General features: G+C 47.5%; 1 protein-coding gene across 1 annotated transcript in view; it reads left to right on the forward strand.

Annotated features, from left to right (window-relative positions):
- Window positions 1-23,277, forward strand: part of LOC139386524 (F-actin-uncapping protein LRRC16A-like) — a 202,334-nt gene that overhangs the window by 27,155 nt on the left and 151,902 nt on the right. The gene's annotated exons all lie outside the window — the stretch shown is intronic.

Raw genomic sequence — 23,277 nt, forward strand, 5'->3', positions numbered from 1 at the left:
TCTACCTCCCTGCACCTCTACAGTACCTCAGACCTGTCTGGTCTGCCTCCCTGCACCTCTACAGTACCTCAGACCTGTCTGGTCTGCCTCCATGCATCTCTACAGTACCTCAGACCTGTCTGGTCTGCCTCCCTGCATATCTACAGTACCTCAGACCTGTCTGGTCTACCTCCCTGCACCTCTACAGTACCTCAGACCTGTCTGGTCTGCCTCCAGGCTCAATGCATCTCTACAGTACCTCAGACCTGTCTGGTCTACCTCCCTGCACCTCTACAGTACCTCAGATCTGTCTGGTCTACCTCCCTGCATCTCTACAGTACCTCAGACCTGTCTGGTCTACCTCCCTGCATCTCTACAGTACCTCGGACCTGTCTGGTCTACCTCCAGGCTCAATGCATCTCTACAGTACCTCAGACCTGTCTGGTCTACCTCCCTGCATCTCTACAGTACCTCAGACCTGTCTGGTCTGACTCCCTGCATCTCTACAGTACCTCAGACCTGTCTGGTCTACCTCCCTGCACCTCTACAGTACCTCAGACCTGTCTGGTCTGCCTCCATGCATCTCTACAGTACCTCAGACCTGTCTGGTCTACCTCCCTGCACCTCTACAGTACCTCAGACCTGTCTGGTCTACCTCCCTGCACCTCTACAGTACCTCATACCTGTCTGGTCTGCCTCCAGACTCCCTGCACATCTACAGAACCTCAGACCTGTCTGGTCTACCTCCAGGCATCTCTACAGTACCTCAGACCTGTCTGGTCTGCCTCCAGACTCCCTGCATCTCTACAGTACCTCAGACCTGTCTGGTCTGCCTCCCTGTATCTCTACAGTACCTCAGACCTGTCTGGTCTGCCTCCAGGCACCTCTACAGTACCTCAGACCTGTATGGTCTACCTCCAGACTCCCTGCATATCTACAGTACCTCAGACCTGTCTGGTCTACCTCCCTGCACCTCTACAGTACCTCAGACCTGTCTGGTCTGCCTCCCTGCATCTCTCCAGTACCTCAGACCTGTCTGGTCTACCTCCAGGCTCAATGCACCTCTACAGTACCTCAGACCTGTCTGGTCTGCCTCCCTGCATCTCTACAGTACCTCAGACCTGTCTAGACTACCTCCATGCATCTCTACAGTACCTCAGACCTGTCTGGTCTGCCTCCCTGCATATCTACAGTACCTCAGACCTGTCTGGTCTGCCTCCAGGCACCTCTACAGTACCTCAGACCTGTATGGTCTACCCCCAGACTCCCTGCATATCTACAGTACCTCAGACCTGTCTGGTCTACCTCCCTGTATCTCTACAGTACCTCGGACCTGTCTGGTCTGACTCCCTGCATCTCTACAGTACCTCAGACCTGTCTGGTCTGCCTCCAGGCATCTCTACAGTACCTCAGACCTGTATGGTCTACCTCCAGACTCCCTGCATATCTACAGTACCTCAGACCTGTCTGGTCTGCCTCCAGGCATCTCTACAGTACCTCGGACCTGTCTGGTCTGACTCCCTGCATCTCTACAGTACCTCAGACCTGTCTGGTCTACCTCCATGCATCTCTACAGTACCTCAGACCTGTCTGGTCTACCTCCCTGTATCTCTACAGTACCTCGGACCTGTCTGGTCTGCCTCCCTGCATCTCTACAGTACCTCGGACCTGTCTGGTCTGACTCCCTGTATCTCTACAGTACCTCAGACCTGTCTGGTCTGCCTCCAGGCATCTCTACAGTACCTCAGACCTGTCTGGTCTGACTCCCTGCATCTCTACAGTACCTCAGACCTGTCTAGTCTGCCTCCAGGCATCTCTACAGTACCTCAGACCTGTCTGGTCTGACTCCCTGCACCTCTACAGTATTTCAGACCTGTCTGGTCTACCTCCCTGTATCTCTACAGTACCTCAGACCTGTCTGGTCTACCTCCAGGCATCTCTACAGTACCTCATACCTGTCTGGTCTGCCTCCCTGCACCTCTACAGTACCTCAGACCTGTCTGGTCTGCCTCCAGGCATCTCTACAGTACCTCGGACCTGTCTGGTCTACCTCCCTGTATCTCTACAGTACCTCAGACCTGTCTGGTCTACCTCCCTGTATCTCTACAGTACCTCAGACCTGTCTGGTCTGCCTCCCTGTATCTCTACAGTACCTCAGACCTGTCTGGTCTACCTCCCTGTATCTCTACAGTACCTCAGACCTGTCTGGTCTACCTCCCTGTATCTCTACAGTACCCCAGACCTGTCTGGTCTGCCTCCCTGTATCTCTACAGTACCTCAGACCTGTCTGGTCTGCCTCCAGGCATCCCTACAGTACCTCAGACCTGTCTGGTCTGCCTCCAGGCATCTCTACCCTTACCTCAGACCTGTCTGGTCTGCCTCCAGGCATCCCTACAGTACCTCAGACCTGTCTGGTCTGCCTCCAGGCATCTCTACAGTACCTCAGACCTGTCTGGTCTGCCTCCAGGCATCTCTACAGTACCTCAGACCTGTCTGGTCTGCCTCCAGGCATCTCTACAGTACCTCAGACCTGTCTGGTCTGCCTCCAGGCATCTCTACAGTACCTCAGACCTGTCTGGTCTGCCTCCCTGTATCTCTACAGTACCTCAGACCTGTCTGGTCTGCCTCCAGGCATCTCTACAGTACCTCAGACCTGTCTGGTCTACCTCCAGGCATCTCTACAGTACCTCAGACCTGTCTGGTCTGCCTCCATGCATCTCTACAGTACCTCAGACCTGTCTGGTCTACCTCCCTGCACCTCTGCAGTACCTCAGACCTGTCTGGTCTGCCTCCATGCATCTCTACAGTACCTCAGACCTGTCTGGTCTACCTCCCTGCACCTCTACAGTACCTCAGACCTGTCTGGTCTGCCTCCCTGCACCTCTACAGTACCTCAGACCTGTCTGGTCTGCCTCCATGCATCTCTACAGTACCTCAGACCTGTCTGGTCTACCTCCCTGCACCTCTACAGTACCTCAGACCTGTCTGGTCTGCCTCCATGCATCTCTACAGTACCTCAGACCTGTCTGGTCTGCCTCCAGGCATCTCTACAGTATCTCAGACCTGTCTGGTCTGCCTCCAGGCATCTCTACAGTATCTCAGACCTGTCTGGTCTGCCTCCAGGCATCTCTACAGTACCTCAGACCTGTCTGGTCTGCCTCCCTGTATCTCTACAGTACCTCAGACCTGTCTGGTCTGCCTCCAGGCATCTCTACAGTACCTCAGACCTGTCTGGTCTGCCTCCCTGTATCTCTACAGTACCTCAGACCTTATCTCTTATCCTTGAGAAGAGTAATTAGCATTCACCTCTAATGAGTCCTCCTGGGAACCAACCAGTAACACTACAACAACCCTGTCATCTCGTCACAGCATCTGTCTGGGAAACAGACCACACTGCAGGAAACCCCCTCTGCTAGTGGGAATCAGTCCTATCGTCATTGGTTGGTTTTTAGTTCTACTGCAGATAGATTTGGTGGTTTTCAGATTCAACAAGCCATATGTGGGTTCTATAAACAAAGCTGTTCTTTCATCAAGCCCACTGTTTCTGTTGCTGTCATACTTTATCTCGTGCCAATTCTGTGTTTTGGTTTTAGGAGATAACCTACAGTCCTCCATACATCAGACAGTATTGTCAGCATGTCTGTTCTCCTATATCCATAAGATATGTCTGTTATCCTCCTGTATCCATTAGATATGTCTGTTCTCCTCCTGTATCCATTAGATATGTCTGTTCTCCTCCTGTGTCCATTAGATATTTCTGTTCTCCTCCTGTATCCATTAGATATGTCTGTTCTCCTCCTGTATCCATTAGATATGTCTGTTATCCTCCTGTATCCATTAGATATGTCTGTTCTCCTCCTGTATCCATTAGATATGTCTGTTATCCTCCTGTATCCATTAGATATGTCTGTTCTCCTCCTGTATCCATTAGATATGTCTGTTCTCCTCCTGTATCCATTAGATATGTCTGTTCTCCTCCTGTATCCATTAAATATGTCTGTTCTCCTCCTGTATCCATTAAATATGTCTGTTCTCCTCCTATATCCATTAGATATGTCTGTTCTCCTCCTATATCCATTAGATATGTCTGTTCTCCTCCTGTATCCATTAAATATGTCTGTTCTCCTCCTATATCCATTAGATATGTCTGTTCTCCTCCTGTATCCATTAGATATGTCTGTTCTCCTCCTATATCCATTAGATATGTCTGTTCTCCTCCTATATCCATTAGATATGTCTGTTCTCCTCCTGTATCCATTAAATATGTCTGTTCTCCTCCTATATCCATTAGATATGTCTGTTCTCCTCCTATATCCATTAGATATGTCTGTTCTCCTCCTGTATCCATTAAATATGTCTGTTCTCCTCCTATATCCATTAGATATGTCTGTTCTCCTCCTGTATCCATTAAATATGTCTGTTCTCCTCCTATATCCATTAGATATGTCTGTTCTCCTCCTATATCCATTAGATATGTCTGTTCTCCTCCTGTATCCATTAAATATGTCTGTTCTCCTCCTATATCCATTAGATATGTCTGTTCTCCTCCTATATCCATTAGATATGTCTGTTCTCCTCCTGTATCCATTAAATATGTCTGTTCTCCTCCTATATCCATTAGATATGTCTGTTCTCCTCCTATATCCATTAGATATGTCTGTTCTCCTCCTGTATCCATTAAATATGTCTGTTCTCCTCCTATATCCATTAGATATGTCTGTTCTCCTCCTGTATCCATTAAATATGTCTGTTCTCCTCCTATATCCATTAGATATGTCTGTTCTCCTCCTGTATCCATTAAATATGTCTGTTCTCCTCCTGTATCCATTAGATATGTCTGTTCTCCTCCTATATCCATTAGATATGTCTGTTCTCCTCCTATATCCATTAGGTATGTCTGTTCTCCTCCTGTATCCATTAGGTATGTCTGTTCTCCTCCTGTATCCATTAGGTATGTCTGTTCTCCTTCTGTATCCATTAAATATGTCTGTTCTCCTCCTATATCCATTAGATATGTCTGTTCTCCTCCTATATCCATTAGATATGTCTGTTCTCCTCCTATATTCATTAGATATGTCTGTTCTCCTCCTGTATCCATTAAATATGTCTGTTCTCCTCCTATATCCATTAGATATGTCTGTTCTCCTCCTATATCCATTAGATATGTCTGTTCTCCTCCTGTATCCATTAAATATGTCTGTTCTCCTCCTATATCCATTAGATATGTCTGTTCTCCTCCTGTATCCATTAAATATGTCTGTTCTCCTCCTATATCCATTAGGTATGTCTGTTCTCCTCCTGTATCCATTAGATATGTCTGTTCTCCTCCTGTATCCATTAGATATGTCTGTTCTCCTCCTATATCCATTAGATATGTCTGTTCTCCTCCTATATCCATTAGGTATGTCTGTTCTCCTCCTGTATCCATTAGGTATGTCTGTTCTCCTCCTGTATCCATTAGATATGTCTGTTGTCCTCCTGTATCCATTAGATATGCCTGTTCTCCTCCTGTATCCATTAGATATGCCTGTTCTCCTCCTGTATCCATTAGATATGTCTGTTGTCCTCCTGTATCCATTAGATAAAATAAGAAAATACATGTAACTCCCAGAATAAAGGAAACCCCAACATCAAGTGGCTTAATATTGGGTTGGGCCACCATGAGCCAGAACAGCTTTAATGTGCCTTGGCATAGATTCTACAACTGCCTGGAACTCTATTGGAGGGATATGACATCATTCTTCCATGAGAAAATCCATCAGTTGGTGTCTTCTTGTTGATGGTAGAAGAAAATTCTGTCTCAGGCGTGTCTCCCATACGTTTTCAATTAGGTTGAGATCCGGTGACTGAGACACACACACACACACACACACACACACACACACACACACACACACACACACACACACACACACACACACACACACACACACACACCCTTTAAACCCTCTATGCTGCTATGAAACCCTCTTTGAGACCCCTCCACCGAGATCACTTCTTGTAGCCAAAACAATAGGCAACTTAATTACGTCAGGAACCACACTTGTGTTGAAGCACTTGTTTTCAATATACTTGGTTTCCATAATTTACTCAAGTGTTTCCTTTATTTAGCCAGTTACCTTTATGTTTAGCTGAAAATCAATTCCCCCCCCGACTTCATGGTGCTATTTGTCCTCATAGAGTAGCTATCTAGACTTCATGGTGCTATTTGTCCTCATAGAGTATCTATCTAGACTTCATGGTGCTATTTGTCCTCATAGAGTAGCTAGCTAGACTACATGGTGCTATTTGTCCTCATAGAGTAGATATCTAGACTACATGGTGCTATTTGTCCTCATAGTGTAGCTAGCTAGACTACATGGTGCTATTTCCCCCCATAGAGTAGTTAGCTAGACTACATGGTGCTATTTCCCCCCATAGAGTAGCTAGCTAGACTACATGGAGCTATTTCCCCCCATAGAGTAGTTAGCTAGACTACATGGTGCTATTTGTCCTCATAGTGTAGCTAGCTAGACTAGATGGAGCTATTTCCCCCCATAGAGTAGCTAGCTAGACTACATGGAGCTATTTCCCCCCATAGTGTAGCTAGCTAGACTACATGGAGCTATTTCCCCCCATAGAGTAGCTAGCTAGACTACATGGAGCTATTTCCCCCCATAGAGTAGCTAGCTAGACTACATGGTGCTATTTCCCCCCATAGAGTAGTTAGCTAGACTACATGGTGCTATTTGTCCTCATAGAGTAGATATCTAGACTACATGGTGCTATTTGTCCTCATAGTGTAGTTAGCTAGACTACATGGTGCTATTTCCCCCCATAGAGTAGCTAGCTAGACTACATGGAGCTATTTCCCCCCATAGAGTAGCTAGCTAGACTACATTGCAGTATACCTTCTTTCATTATCCCTCTCTGGTTCACATCTCTTCCTTTTATCTAATTCCCTGTGTAATGCTTCTAGCAGATCATACCAAACATCTGCTGATTCTCTTTGAAGACCTCAGCCAGTGACGTCTGCCTTGTCTATAGCTCAGATGTAGACGGAGCCTGGCTCACCAGGTGAAAGTAGCAGCAGGTGAAAGACACATGGTTGGGAATACGAATAGCCTAGATCTACCTCTTGCTGGGTAGGATTCCTGATATGAATCCAAGGAGCACTGTGAAGCCAGACAGCAAGACAAAGTCCTGCTCAAGCAGACAATACAGGATCATTTCATGTTATCATCCACGACCAGCTATTGTGCTGTTGTTTGTTTGTATGTATGTATGTATACACTGTTCAAAGGTTAGTTCAAAGGTCAAGCGGATGTTATTGAAGAGCACATACAAACAGGCAGAACCTTTTGCTTTGCTGGTTACTGTCGTAGTGTCGCAGGGGCTTAAACTGTGTGACATGATGAACTGAAGTGGATGAGTACTTCACGAGGGGGTTGTGTGTGTGTGTGTGTGTGTGTGTGTTTTCTCACACTCTGTGGGATCAGTTTCGTCAGGAGAAGCTGTTATTGATCCTGTGGAGGGTTCAGCCTCCTCCTTCTCCTCCTTGAAACCAGCTCTGTGAGTCTGAATGCTAGCTGGCTCTGCTGGTGTGTGTCTACTCTGTGTTTGCTCGGCAGTGTGTGGCTTTGAAATGCCTTAAAGTGTGTGGAGGGAGTCAGTCACCCTTGAAACGGAGGTTACACCTCTTTCTTCTCAGTCAGTACGATATCTAAAGAAGGTTTTTCTTTTGTTTTCTAAGAGCTGGAGATTCTGGAAAAAGATTCTGAAGTATCTCAGTCCTCATGAACCGAAACTTATTTTCACAACCCAGAGACATTTTCAGTCAGTCAGTACTAGCTACATTCTGCTATGATACAGGGTTATAGTACTAGCTACATTCTGCTATGATACAGGGTTATAGTACCAGCTACATTCTGCTATGATACAAGGATATAGTACTAGCTACATTCTGCTATGATACAGGGTTATAGTACTAGCTACATTCTGCTATGATACAAGGATATAGTACTAGCTACATTCCGCTATGATACAGGGTTATAGTACTAGCTACATTCTGCTATGATACAGGGTTATAGTACTAGCTACATTCTGCTATGATACAAGGATATAGTACTAGCTACATTCTGCTATGATACAGGGTTATAGTACTAGCTACATTCTGCTATGATACAAGGATATAGTACTAGCTACATTCCGCTATGATACAGGGTTATAGTACTAGCTACATTCTGCTATGATACAAGGATATAGTACTAGCTACATTCCGCTATGATACAGGGTTATAGTACTAGCTACATTCTGCTATGATACAGGGTTATAGTACTAGCTACATTCTGCTATGATACAGGGTTATAGTACTAGCTACATTATGCTATGATACAGGGTTATAGTACTAGCTACATTCTGCTATGATACAGGGTTATAGTACTAGCTACATTCTGCTATGATACAAGGATATAGTACTAGCTACATTCTGCTATGATACAGGGTTAAAGTACATATTTGAATGATTCTACTGTGTCACCAGTGACATTCTATTTAGTGTGGAAAGGCCCCATTATCATTCTGTGGCTGGTGAGACATTCACAATGTTTTATTGCCTGTTATCTTTTATTATATAGAATGTGTCCCAAATGGCACCCTATTCCCTATGGACCCTGGTCAAAGGTAGTGCACTATGTAGGGAACAGGGTGCCATTTGGGACATGTCTGTTCATGCAGTGAAAGGCAGATCTTAATGAGCAAGGTAAGTAAGGTGAATTACCTGGTGTTTTCCCCAGTAGTTCGTTCAGGTACAATAGTTCACTGATGTGTAAGTAAGGGTTGGGTTGATTCAGCCCTTCACACTCATATCCGTTTACGGGTTGAAAATGACAGATTAGGGCTCTGATAAGCACCTAAATCAGAACGCAGTGGCTGTAGAGTAACATGCTATTAATGACGTCAGAGCTCAGTCTCTACTCCTCACAGCTCTGTAGGGGTTATGACTGACAGGCCGGTCAGAGCTCAGTCTCTACTCCTCACAGCTCTGTAGGGGTTATGACTGACAGCCAGTCAGAGCTCAGTCTCTACTCCTCACAGCTCTGTAGCGGTTATGACTGACAGCCGGTCAGAGCTCAGTCTCTACTCCTCACAGCTCTGTAGGGGTTTTGACTGACAGGCCGGTCAGAGCTCAGTCTCTACTCCTCACAGCTCTGTAGGGGTTATGACTGACAGGCCGGTCAGAGCTCAGTCTCTACTCCTCACAGCTCTGTAGGGGTTATGACTGACAGGCCAGTCAGAGCTCAGTCTCTACTCCTCACAGCTCTGTAGGGGTTTTGACTGACAGGCCGGTCAGAGCTCAGTCTCTACTCCTCACAGCTCTGTAGGGGTTATGACTGACAGCCGGTCAGAGCTCAGTCTCTACTCCTCACAGCTCTGTAGGGGTTATGACTGACAGCCGGTCAGAGCTCAGTCTCTACTCCTCACAGCTCTGTAGGGGTTATGACTGACAGGGCGGTCAGAGCTCAGTCTCTACTCCTCACAGCTCTGTAGCGGTTATAACTGACAGCTGTTCTGAACTTGAGCACCTCAAACGACAGGAAGTTTTCCCATCTCTCCTGCTGATTGGACATCTTTTAAACATGTTGTTGTTGTCTGAATGAGGGAAGTGCTGTGAATGGAGAGGAGTCGATGTGTTCTGAAAGATGTTGAGGATTATAATAAATACCTCTCTGATGTCATACAAGCAAACCACACACCCTTCCAAATGTGGACTTTACATTTCCACATTATAAAACTCATTTACAGTGTCAACGTTTAGAATCACTATGTTAGATATACAGTTACCAGATGACATGTTGTCATACCCTGAGTTGTTCTGAACAGAATGAACCTATGTGGACTTTACATTTCCACATCATAAAACTCATGTCATTTACAGTATCAACGTTTAGAATCACTATGTTAGATATACAGTTACCAGATGACACCCTGAGTTGTTCTGAACAGAATGAACCTATGTTTGTCTATTGTGAAGAACATTTCACAGCAGAACACACTCCTGAATGCTCCCAGGTCTCCTTTCTATACACAAACGAAAGTACCACCTGTTTCTCTGAATTGTCTTGTGAAAGTTTTTAAGATCCTATTTTCTAACTGAGCTAATCATGTTGGTAATACAACAATCTGTTAAATGATGCCCACCAGACGCAGATTGGGATTTATAATGGGAGGGGTTTTTGGATTGCATAGAACAATAACAGTAGCCTGTGTTCAAAACAACTACAAGTGTGCTTGTTCTTAGTGTATTGAAATGACTTAGGAACTGTGTACACTTTGGAGAGGTGTGTACTGAAGACACCAGTTATTCCTCTCCCTCAAACCCCCAGTCTGGAGAGGTGTGTACTGTAGACACCAGTTAGTCCTCTCCCTCAAACCCCCAGTCTGGAGAGGTGTGTACTGTAGACACTAGAAGACACCAGTTAGTCTCCTCCCTCAAACCCCCAGTCTGGAGAGGTGTGTACTGTAGACACCAGTTAGTCCTCTCCCTCAAACCCCCAGTCTGGAGAGGTGTGTACTGTAGACACCAGTTAGTCTCCTCCCTCAAACCCCCAGTCTGGAGAGGTGTGTACTGTAGACACCAGTTAGTCTCCTCCCTCAAACCCACAGTCTGGAGAGGTGTGTACTGTAGACACCAGTTAGTCTCCTCCCTCAAACCCCCAGTCTGGAGAGGTGTGTACTGTAGACACCAGTTAGTCCCCTCCCTCAAACCCCCAGTCTGGAGAGGTGTGTACTGTAGACACCAGTTAGTCCCCTCCCTCAAACCCTGGTCATTGTTTTGTCTTATCTATCACCTACTCCACGGTGAGTGTTGTTGTTGTTGTTGTTGTTGTTGTTGTTGTAGATAATATGTGGAAACACATCAATGTGAATCATTCACCATTTTAACAGACAGGGGTTTTTTCCCCTCCTGAATGTATCTAACTGAGCTGAAGTCTATCCAGGATTCTGCTGTCTGCTTTCTCTTGATTGGGAAGTGTGCATGTGCTGAGTGCACGTGTGTGTTCCCAGTGTTGGCCCTCTAGGGATGAATAGGAAGGGTGTGTGTGTGCTTATTTTGTAGCCCCTCTCTGTTACACCCTACTGGCTCCCTCTCAGACTGTTACACCCTACTGGCTCCCTCTCAGACTGTTACACCCTACTGGCTCCTTCTGACTGTTACACCCTACTGGCTCCCTCTCAGACTGTTACACCCTACTGTCTCCCTCTCAGACTGTTACACCCTACTGTCTCCCTCTCAGACTGTTACACCCTACTGGCTCCATCTCAGTGGAACAGCACAAAACACTGGGCTCTGCACCACCAAGATCCCTGTTACCTATTCTCATCTTACACACAACCACACCAGTGTTGTTAGGGGATTGGGCTGTATAACACACAACCACAGTGTTGTTAGGGGATTGGGCTGTATAACACACAACCACACCAGTGTTGTTAGGGGATTGGGCTGTATAACACACAACCACAGTGTTGTTAGGGGATTGGGCTGAATAACACACAACCACACCAGTGTTGTTAGGGGATTGGGCTGTACAACACACAACCACACCAGTGTTGTTAGGGGATTGGGCTGTATAACACACAACCACACCAGTGTTGTTAGGGGATTGGGCTGTACAACACACAACCACACCAGTGTTGTTAGGGGATTGGGCTGTATAACACACAACCACACCAGTGTTGTTAGGGGATTGGGCTGTACAACACACAACCACACCAGTGTTGTTAGGGGATTGGGCTGTATAACATACAACCACACCAGTGTTGTTAGGGGATTGGGCTGTATAACACACAACCACAGTGTTGTTAGGGGATTGGGCTGTATAACACACAACCACACCAGTGTTGTTAGGGGATTGGGCTGTACAACACACAACCACACCAGTGTTGTTAGGGGATTGGGCTGAATAACACACAACCACAGTGTTGTTAGGGGATTGGGCTGTACAACACACAACCACACCAGTGTTGTTAGGGGATTGGGCTGTACAACACACAACCACAGTGTTGTTAGGGGATTGGGCTGTACAACACACAACCACACCAGTGTTGTTAGGGGATTGGGCTGTACAACACACAACCACAGTGTTGTTAGGGGATTGGGCTGAATAACACACAACCACACCAGTGTTGTTAGGGGATTGGGCTGTACAACACACAACCACACCAGTGTTGTTAGGGGATTGGGCTGTACAACACACAACCACAGTGTTGTTAGGGGATTGGGCTGTACAACACACAACCACACCAGTGTTGTTAGGGGATTGGGCTGTACAACACACAACCACACCAGTGTTGTTAGGGGATTGGGCTGTATAACACACAACCACACCAGTGTTGTTAGGGGATTGAGCTGTATAACACACAACCACACCAGTGTTGTTAGGGGATTGGGCTGTATAACATACAACCACACCAGTGTTGTTAGGGGATTGGGCTGTACAACACACAACCACAGTGTTGTTAGGGGATTGGGCTGAATAACACACAACCACACCAGTGTTGTTAGGGGATTGGGCTGTATAACACACAACCACAGTGTTGTTAGGGGATTGGGCTGTACAACACACAACCACACCAGTGTTGTTAGGGGATTGGGCTGTATAACACACAACCACACCAGTGTTGTTAGGGGATTGGGCTGTACAACACACAACCACACCAGTGTTGTTAGGGGATTGGGCTGTATAACTTACAACCACACCAGTGTTGTTAGGGGATTGGGCTGTATAACACACAACCACAGTGTTGTTAGGGGATTGGGCTGTATAACACACAACCACACCAGTGTTGTTAGGGGATTGGGCTGTATAACACACAACCACACCAGTGTTGTTAGGGGATTGGGCTGTATAACACACAACCACACCAGTGTTGTTAGGGGATTGGGCTGTATAACACACAACCACACCAGTGTTGTTAGGGGATTGGGCTGTACAACACACAACAACACCAGTGTTGTTAGGGGATTGGGCTGTATAACACACAACCACACCAGTGTTGTTAGGGGATTGGGCTGTATAACACACAACCACACCAGTGTTGTTAGGGGATTGGGCTGTATAACACACAACCACACCAGTGTTGTTAGGGGATTGGGCTGTATAACACACAACACCAGTGTTGTTAGGGGATTGGGCTGTATAACACACAACCACACCAGTGTTGTTAGGGGATTGGGCTGTATAACACACAACCACAGTGTTGTTAGGGGATTGGGCTGTATACCACACAACCACACCAGTGTTGTTAGGGGATTGGGCTGTACAACACACAACCACACCAGTGTTGTTAGGGGATTGGGCTGTATAACACACAACCACACCAGTGTTGTTAGGGGATTGGGCTGTACAACACACAACCACACCAGTGTTGTTAGGGGATTGGGCTGTATAACATACAACCACACCAGTGTTGTTAGGGGATTGGGCTGTATAACACACAACCACAGTGTTGTTAGGGGATTGGGCTGTATAACACACAACCACACCAGTGTTGTTAGGGGATTGGGCTGTACAACACACAACCACACCAGTGTTGTTAGGGGATTGGGCTGTACAACACACAACCACACCAGTGTTGTTAGGGGATTGGGCTGTATAACACACAACCACACCAGTGTTGTTAGGGGATTGGGCTGTACAACACACAACCACACCAGTGTTGTTAGGGGATTGAGCTGTACAACACACAACAACACCAGTGTTGTTAGGGGATTGGGCTGTATAACACACAACCACACCAGTGTTGTTAGGGGATTGGGCTGTATAACATACAACCACACCAGTGTTGTTAGGGGATTGGGCTGTATAACACACAACCATAGTGTTGTTAGGGGATTGGGCTGTATAACACACAACCACAGTGTTGTTAGGGGATTGGGCTGTACAACACACAACCACACCAGTGTTGTTAGGGGATTGGGCTGTATAACACACAACCACAGTGTTGTTAGGGGATTGGGCTGTACAACACACAACCACACCAGTGTTGTTAGGGGATTGGGCTGTACAACAGACAACCACACCAGTGTTGTTAAGGGATTGGGCTGTACAACACACAACCACAGTGTTGTTAGGGGATTGGGCTGTACAACACACAACCACACCAGTGTTGTTAGGGGATTGGGCTGTACAACACACAACCACAGTGTTGTTAGGGGATTGGGCTGTACAACACACAACCACAGTGTTGTTAGGGGATTGGGCTGTAAAACACACAACCACACCAGTGTTGTTAGGGGATTGGGCTGTACAACACACAACCACAGTGTTGTTAGGGGATTGGGCTGTATAACACACAACCACACCAGTGTTGTTAGGGGATTGGGCTGTACAACACACAACCACAGTGTTGTTAGGGGATTGGGCTGTATAACACACAACCACAGTGTTGTTAGGGGATTGGGCTGTACAACACACAACCACACCAGTGTTGTTAGGGGATTGGGCTGTACAACACACAACCACAGTGTTGTTAGGGGATTGGGCTGTATAACACACAACCACAGTGTTGTTAGGGGATTGGGCTGTACAACACACAACCACAGTGTTGTTAGGGGATTGGGCTGTACAACACACAACCACACCAGTGTTGTTAGGGGATTGGGCTGTACAACACACAACCACACCAGTGTTGTTAGGGGATTGGGCTGTATAACACACAACCACACCAGTGTTGTTAGGGGATTGGGCTGAATAACACACAACCACAGTGTTGTTAGGGGATTGGGCTGTACAACACACAACCACACCAGTGTTGTTAGGGGATTGGGCTGTACAACACACAACCACAGTGTTGTTAGGGGATTGGGCTGTACAACACACAACCACACCAGTGTTGTTAGGGGATTGGGCTGTACAACACACAACCACAGTGTTGTTAGGGGATTGGGCTGAATAACACACAACCACACCAGTGTTGTTAGGGGATTGGGCTGTACAACACACAACCACACCAGTGTTGTTAGGGAATTGGGCTGTACAACACACAACCACAGTGTTGTTAGGGGATTGGGCTGTACAACACACAACCACACCAGTGTTGTTAGGGGATTGGGCTGTACAACACACAACCACACCAGTGTTGTTAGGGGATTGGGCTGTATAACACACAACCACACCAGTGTTGTTAGGGGATTGAGCTGTATAACACACAACCACACCAGTGTTGTTAGGGGATTGGGCTGTATAACATACAACCACACCAGTGTTGTTAGGGGATTGGGCTGTACAACACACAACCACAGTGTTGTTAGGGGATTGGGCTGAATAACACACAACCACACCAGTGTTGTTAGGGGATTGGGCTGTATAACACACAACCACAGTGTTGTTAGGGTATTGGGCTGTACAACACACAACCACACCAGTGTTGTTAGGGGATTGGGCTGTATAACACACAACCACACCAGTGTTGTTAGGGGATTGGGCTGTACAACACACAACCACACCAGTGTTGTTAGGGGATTGGGCTGTATAACATACAACCACACCAGTGTTGTTAGGGGATTGGGCTGTATAACACACAACCACAGTGTTGTTAGGGGATTGGGCTGTTTAACACACAACCACACCAGTGTTGTTAGGGGATTGGGCTGTATAACACACAACCACACCAGTGTTGTTAGGGGATTGGGCTGTATAACACACAACCACACCAGTGTTGTTAGGGGATTGGGCTGTATAACACACAACCACACCAGTGTTGTTAGGGGATTGGGCTGTACAACACACAACAACACCAGTGTTGTTAGGGGATTGGGCTGTATAACACACAACCACACCAGTGTTGTTAGGGGATTGGGCTGTATAACACACAACCACACCAGTGTTGTTAGGGGATTGGGCTGTATAACACACAACCACACCAGTGTTGTTAGGGGATTGGGCTGTATAACACACAACCACAGTGTTGTTAGGGGATTGGGCTGTATAACACACAACCACACCAGTGTTGTTAGGGGATTGGGCTGTATAACACACAACCACACCAGTGTTGTTAGGGGATTGGGCTGTACAACACACAACCACACCAGTGTTGTTAGGGGATTGGGCTGTACAACACACAACCACACCAGTGTTGTTAGGGGATTGGGCTGTATAACACACAACCACAGTGTTGTTAGGGGATTGGGCTGTATAACACACAACCACACCAGTGTTGTTAGGGGATTGGGCTGTACAACACACAACCACACCAGTGTTGTTAGGGGATTGGGCTGTACAACACACAACCACACCAGTGTTGTTAGGGGATTGGGCTGTATAACACACAACCACACCAGAGTTGTTAGGGGATTGAGCTGTACAACACACAACCACACCAGTGTTGTTAGGGGATTGGGCTGTATAACACACAACCACACCAGTGTTGTTAGGGGATTGGGCTGTACAACACACAACCACAGTGTTGTTAGGGGATTGGGCTGAATAACACACAACCACACCAGTGTTGTTAGGGGATTGGGCTGTATAACACACAACCACACCAGTGTTGTTAGGGGATTGGGCTGTATAACACACAACCACAGTGTTGTTAGGGGATTGGGCTGTACAACACACAACCACACCAGTGTTGTTAGGGGATTGGGCTGTACAACACACAACCACAGTGTTGTTAGGGGATTGGGCTGAATAACACACAACCACACCAGTGTTGTTAGGGGATTGAGCTGTACAACACACAACCACACCAGTGTTGTTAGGGGATTGGGCTGAATAACACACAACCACAGTGTTGTTAGGGGATTGGGCTGTACAACACACAACCACACCAGTGTTGTTAGGGGATTGGGCTGAATAACACACAACCACAGTGTTGTTAGGGGATTGGGCTGTACAACACACAACCACACCAGTGTTGTTAGGGGATTGGGCTGTATAACATACAACCACACCAGTGTTGTTAGGGGATTGGGCTGTATAACACACAACCATAGTGTTGTTAGGGGATTGGGCTGTATAACACACAACCACAGTGTTGTTAGGGGATTGGGCTGTACAACACACAACCACACCAGTGTTGTTAGGGGATTGGGCTGTATAACACACAACCACAGTGTTGTTAGGGGATTGGGCTGTACAACACACAACCACACCAGTGTTGTTAGGGGATTGGGCTGTACAACAGACAACCACACCAGTGTTGTTAAGGGATTGGGCTGTACAACACACAACCACAGTGTTGTTAGGGGATTGGGCTGTACAACACACAACCACACCAGTGTTGTTAGGGGATTGGGCTGTACAACACACAACCACAGTGTTGTTAGGGGATTGGGCTGTACAACACACAACCACAGTGTTGTTAGGGGATTGGGCTGTAAAACACACAACCACACCAGTGTTGTTAGGGGATTGGGCTGTACAACACACAACCACAGTGTTGTTAGGGGATTGGGCTGTATAACACACAACCACACCAGTGTTGTTAGGGGATTGGGCTGTACAACACACAACCACAGTGTTGTTAGGGGATTGGGCTGTATAACACACAACCACAGTGTTGTTAGGGGATTGGGCTGTACAACACACAACCACACCAGTGTTGTTAGGGGATTGGGCTGTACAACACACAACCACAGTGTTGTTAGGGGATTGGGCTGTATAACACACAACCACAGTGTTGTTAGGGGATTGGGCTGTACAACACACAACCACAGTGTTGTTAGGGGATTGGGCTGTACAACACACAACCACACCAGTGTTGTTAGGGGATTGGGCTGTACAACACACAACCACACCAGTGTTGTTAGGGGATTGGGCTGTATAACACACAACCACACCAGTGTTGTTAGGGGATTGGGCTGAATAACACACAACCACAGTGTTGTTAGGGGATTGGGCTGTACAACACACAACCACACCAGTGTTGTTAGGGGATTGGGCTGTACAACACACAACCACAGTGTTGTTAGGGGATTGGGCTGTACAACACACAACCACACCAGTGTTGTTAGGGGATTGGGCTGTACAACACACAACCACAGTGTTGTTAGGGGATTGGGCTGAATAACACACAACCACACCAGTGTTGTTAGGGGATTGGGCTGTACAACACACAACCACACCAGTGTTGTTAGGGAATTGGGCTGTACAACACACAACCACAGTGTTGTTAGGGGATTGGGCTGTACAACACACAACCACACCAGTGTTGTTAGGGGATTGGGCTGTACAACACACAACCACACCAGTGTTGTTAGGGGATTGGGCTGTATAACACACAACCACACCAGTGTTGTTAGGGGATTGAGCTGTATAACACACAACCACACCAGTGTTGTTAGGGGATTGGGCTGTATAACATACAACCACACCAGTGTTGTTAGGGGATTGGGCTGTACAACACACAACCACAGTGTTGTTAGGGGATTGGGCTGAATAACACACAACCACACCAGTGTTGTTAGGGGATTGGGCTGTATAACACACAACCACAGTGTTGTTAGGGTATTGGGCTGTACAACACACAACCACACCAGTGTTGTTAGGGGATTGGGCTGTATAACACACAACCACACCAGTGTTGTTAGGGGATTGGGCTGTACAACACACAACCACACCAGTGTTGTTAGGGGATTGGGCTGTATAACATACAACCACACCAGTGTTGTTAGGGGATTGGGCTGTATAACACACAACCACAGTGTTGTTAGGGGATTGGGCTGTTTAACACACAACCACACCAGTGTTGTTAGGGGATTGGGCTGTATAACACACAACCACACCAGTGTTGTTAGGGGATTGGGCTGTATAACACACAACCACACCAGTGTTGTTAGGGGATTGGGCTGTATAACACACAACCACACCAGTGTTGTTAGGGGATTGGGCTGTACAACACACAACAACACCAGTGTTGTTAGGGGATTGGGCTGTATAACACACAACCACACCAGTGTTGTTAGGGGATTGGGCTGTATAACACACAACCACACCAGTGTTGTTAGGGGATTGGGCTGTATAACACACAACCACACCAGTGTTGTTAGGGGATTGGGCTGTATAACACACAACCACAGTGTTGTTAGGGGATTGGGCTGTATAACACACAACCACACCAGTGTTGTTAGGGGATTGGGCTGTATAACACACAACCACACCAGTGTTGTTAGGGGATTGGGCTGTACAACACACAACCACACCAGTGTTGTTAGGGGATTGGGCTGTACAACACACAACCACACCAGTGTTGTTAGGGGATTGGGCTGTATAACACACAACCACAGTGTTGTTAGGGGATTGGGCTGTATAACACACAACCACACCAGTGTTGTTAGGGGATTGGGCTGTACAACACACAACCACACCAGTGTTGTTAGGGGATTGGGCTGTACAACACACAACCACACCAGTGTTGTTAGGGGATTGGGCTGTATAACACACAACCACACCAGAGTTGTTAGGGGATTGAGCTGTACAACACACAACCACACCAGTGTTGTTAGGGGATTGGGCTGTATAACACACAACCACACCAGTGTTGTTAGGGGATTGGGCTGTACAACACACAACCACAGTGTTGTTAGGGGATTGGGCTGAATAACACACAACCACACCAGTGTTGTTAGGGGATTGGGCTGTATAACACACAACCACACCAGTGTTGTTAGGGGATTGGGCTGTATAACACACAACCACAGTGTTGTTAGGGGATTGGGCTGTACAACACACAACCACACCAGTGTTGTTAGGGGATTGGGCTGTACAACACACAACCACAGTGTTGTTAGGGGATTGGGCTGAATAACACACAACCACACCAGTGTTGTTAGGGGATTGAGCTGTACAACACACAACCACACCAGTGTTGTTAGGGGATTGGGCTGAATAACACACAACCACAGTGTTGTTAGGGGATTGGGCTGTACAACACACAACCACACCAGTGTTGTTAGGGGATTGGGCTGAATAACACACAACCACAGTGTTGTTAGGGGATTGGGCTGTACAACACACAACCACAGTGTTGTTAGGGGATTGGGCTGTACAACACACAACCACACCAGTGTTGTTAGGGGATTGGGCTGTACAACACACAACCACACCAGTGTTGTTAGGGGATTGGGCTGTACAACACACAACCACACCAGTGTTGTTAGGGGATTGGGCTGTACAACACACAACCACACCAGTGTTGTTAGGGGATTGGGCTGTATAACATACAACCACACCAGTGTTGTTAGGGGATTGGGCTGTATAACATACAACCACACCAGTGTTGTTAGGGGATTGGGCTGTATAACACACATGGATTCTAAATCTGATCCTCTATTGTTGATTGTAAATAAGGATACGTTGGATGAACCCAGACTTCCCTGGATAAATAAAGGTTAAAGGTGCAATATGCAGAAATCGCTCAGCCATTTCCTGGTTGCTAAAATTCGACTAGTTCGCCTAATTTCAGTTTACGTGAGAAACAAGAAATGTATTGTGTGGAGAATCATTGTACACATCTAAACCACTGTGAAATATATTCTAAAATATATATTATATATAATATTGTATTTTCAGCAAGTTGAAGCTGATGTACAAAACCCGAAAGTAAAATACCCCAAAAAACTAAGCTTAAGAACAGGAAGCGTAGAAATAGCGGCACCTAGAACAGATCTACCGCTTCTTAGACTTGCTTTCAAAGAAAATGACGGATCTATAAATCACATTTCTAATCTGGTCAGAACTAGTGGATTACAGGGGAAACGGTGCCGTTCTGGAAGCAGGCCCAGCCTTGGTAGACTAGAGGAATCTGGTCAGAACTAGTGGATTACAGGGATAACGGTGCCGTTCTGGAAGCAGGCCCAGCCTTGTCAGCCTTGGTAGACTAGAGGAATCTGGTCAGAACTAGTGGATTACAGGGATAACGGTGCCGTTCTGGAAGCAGGCCCAGCCCTGTCCGCCTTGGTAGACTAGAGGAATCTGGTCAGAACTAGTGGATTACAGGGATAACGGTGCCGTTCTGGAAGCAGGCCCAGCCCTGTCAGCCTTGGTAGACTAGAGGAATCTGGTCAGAACTAGTGGATTACAGGGATAACGGTGCCGTTCTGGAAGCAGGCCCAGCCCTGTCCGCCTTGGTAGACTAGAGGAATCTGGTCAGAACTAGTGGATTACAGGGATAACGGTGCCGTTCTGGAAGCAGGCCCAGCCCTGTCAGCCTTGGTAGACTAGAGGAATCTGGTCAGAACTAGTGGATTACAGGGATAACGGTGCCGTTCTGGAAGCAGGCCCAGCCCTGTCCGCCTTGGTAGACTAGAGGAATCTGGTCAGAACTAGTGGATTACAGGGATAACGGTGCCGTTCTGGAAGCAGGCCCAGCCCTGTCCGCCTTGGTAGACTAGAGGAATCTGGTCAGAACTAGTGGATTACAGGGATAACGGTGCCGTTCTGGAAGCAGGCCCAGCCCTGTCCGCCTTGGTAGACTAGAGGAATCTGGTCAGAACTAGTGGATTACAGGGATAACGGTGCCGTTCTGGAAGCAGGCCCAGCCTTGGTAGACTAGAGGAAATAGTTTGACCTGTAGCCTCGTGAGGTGATCAGGGCCCACAGATAGTTAGGGACGGAGGGTTCAAACTGCAGTAATATCTAGTGTTTTTGCAGCGTATATTGTGGTGTGTACTGTTTAAATACTGCATGTCCTTAAATAGTAAGGGAAGATGGTCCTCAGTCTGTAAAACCTTCTCTAGGCAGGTTGAGGTTGGGGCTTGAGGTTTAGAATGAATGTCTGTGAACTTCATTTCCACTTTATAATGAATTTAGCCAGCAGCCATTTTCCTGTGTTTACCAAAGGAAACAGAATCCCTTCCTATCTGGCTGCTGACTGAAGACTGAGGGAGGACCTATAGAATACCATGGTCAGGAAACATGTACGGGGTTGACAACATGAAAGCTAATCAGATCAAGCTGATCTGTGTTGTTGTTGATGTTTGGCAGTGAGATGTAGAATGTTATGGGTGAGGCTCTGCAGGTTAAAGCTTCTGTTTAGTGGAAGGTTTGGTAGGCGTGGCTGGCTAGGGCCTGGGTTAGTCAGGGCTGGCTAGGGCCTGGGTTAGTCAGGGCTGGCTAGAGGCCTGGGTTAGTCAGGGCTGGGTTAGGCCTGGGTTAGACAGGACTGGCTAGAGGCCTGGGTTAGTCAGGGCTGGCTAGAGGCCTGGGTTAGTCAGGGCTGGCTAGAGGCCTGGGTTAGTCAGGGCTGGCTAGGGCCTGGGTTAGTCAGGGCTGGCTAGAGGCCTGGGTTAGTCAGGGCTGGGTTAGGCCTGGGTTAGACAGGACTGGCTAGAGGCCTGGGTTAGTCAGGGCTGGCTAGAGGCCTGGGTTAGTCAGGGCTGGCTAGAGGCCTGGGTTAGTCAGGGCTGGCTAGAGGCCTGGGTTAGTCAGGGCTAGTCAGGGCTGGCTAGAGGCCTGGGTTAGTCAGGGCTGGCTAGGGCCTGGGTTAGTCAGGGCTGTGTTAGGCCTGGGTTAGTCAGGGCTGGCTAGAGGCCTGGGTTAGTCAGGGCTGGGTTAGGCCTGGGTTAGTCAGGGCTGGGTTAGGCCTGGGTTAGTCAGGGCTGGCTAGAGGCCTGGGTTAGTCAGGGCTGGCTAGAGGCCTGGGTTAGTCAGGGCTGGGTTAGGCCTGGGTTGGTCAGGGCTGGGTTAGGCCTGGGTTAGTCAGGGCTGGCTAGAGGCCTGGGTTAGTCAAGGCTGGCTAGAGGCCTGGGTTAGTCAGGGCTGGATAGAGGCCTGGGTTAGACAGGACTGGCTAGAGGCCTGGGTTAGTCAGGGCTGGCTAGATGCCTGGGTTAGTCAGGGGTGGCTAGAGGCCTGGGTTAGTCAGGGCTGGCTAGAGGCCTGGGTTAGTCAGGGCTGGCTAGAGGCCTGGGTTAGTCAGGGCTGGCTAGAGGCCTGGGTTAGTCAGGGCTGGCTATAGGCCTGGGTTAGTCAGGGCTGGGTTAGGCCTGGGTTAGTCAGGGCTTCAGGGAGAATGTCTGTTAGTATAGGCTGTGATGTTATCATCTATCAACAGAGGGAAGCTAGGCAGTCCCAGCTCAGGACTCTATCTCTTCTTCTCTCTCTTCCTCTCTCTCTGTCTCAATTCAATTCAATGGGCTATATTGGCATGGGAAACATATGCTTACATGCCAAAGCAAGTGAATCTCTCTCTTTCTCATCTTGCACTCTCTCTCGCTCTCTCTGTCTCTCTCTCTCTCTCTCTCTCTCTCTCTCTCTCTCTCTCTCTCTCTCTCTCTCTCGTTCTCCATCTCTCTCTCTGTCTCTCTCTCTCCCTCTG

This window comes from Oncorhynchus clarkii, chromosome 3 (genome assembly GCF_045791955.1).
Source record: "Oncorhynchus clarkii lewisi isolate Uvic-CL-2024 chromosome 3, UVic_Ocla_1.0, whole genome shotgun sequence".
Taxonomy (NCBI): Eukaryota; Metazoa; Chordata; class Actinopteri; order Salmoniformes; family Salmonidae; genus Oncorhynchus; species Oncorhynchus clarkii.